The sequence below is a fragment of the Sinocyclocheilus anshuiensis genome, unplaced genomic scaffold (genome assembly GCF_001515605.1).
Source record: "Sinocyclocheilus anshuiensis isolate Anshui unplaced genomic scaffold, SAMN03320099.WGS_v1.1 scaffold1832, whole genome shotgun sequence".
NCBI lineage: Eukaryota > Metazoa > Chordata > Actinopteri > Cypriniformes > Cyprinidae > Sinocyclocheilus > Sinocyclocheilus anshuiensis.
In genome coordinates, this window is record NW_015555884.1 from 668,016 (window position 1) to 669,044 (window position 1,029).

Below are 1,029 nucleotides of genomic sequence, written 5' to 3' on the forward strand. Positions count from 1 at the left end.
AAAGCGTCTTAGGCCAAGAAAAAAGCTTTATGGATACCACACAAGCCATAAGCACATCCAAGAAAGCCTTTACTGAAACTCTTTGGCTTGATAGATGGAACGCCATTTGTGTGGGGGCAAGATCTTGGGAAGCCAGAGGAATCATCCCCGTTGAGTGTCTAGCGAGCGGCAACAATCAGCCATGGCCTATCTGGAAGACCCTCAACAGGCTACGAGTAGGCCATGGAAGATGCCTACAAATGTTACATGCTTGGGGTCTCTCACCAACCAGCAAGTGTGAGTGTGGTAGCGAGCAAAATATGCAACACCTCATGCAGTGCAGCCTAGCATCGCAATGCTCAGATCATGACCTAGCAGATACATACATACATACTGTATATATATATATTTGAGGTGTAATGGTAGACAAGCATGACGGTTCGGTACCTGGTTTCGGTACAACAGGGGGGGGAACAATAAACAAATTAGATTTTTTATTTTATTTCATTACTTTCTTTTTATTGCATTTTATCTATATCTAAAAAATGTTGGGTTAAATACAACCCAGCGCTGGGTAAAATGTGGACAAACCCAGCGACTGGGTTGTTTTGACCCAGCTGCGTCACGCGGATATATTGTTTTCGTTCAAATCAAAAGTGTGATGCAGCTGACACAGCTGAATAGCATACTGCTGTTTATGTTCAGTGGATATTCTCCAAAATGGCACCAGGGTGACGCGGAAGAGACGAATTGTTGAATGAAGTCGTTATTTTTGGTTTTCTTTGCATGCAAAAAGTATTCTCGTAGCTTCGTAAAATTAGGGTTGAACCTTGACGTCACATGGATTATTTTACAGATCTCCTTGCTACGTTTCTGGACCTTGATCGTGGTAATTACATTGCAGATAAAGTCGTTATTTTTGTTTTCCTAGCATACAAAAATAATTATCGTAGCTTCGTAAAATTAGGTTGAACCCCTGATGCCACATGGATAATTTTACCGATCTCCTTGCTACGTTTCTGGACCTTGATCGTGGTAATTACATTGCAG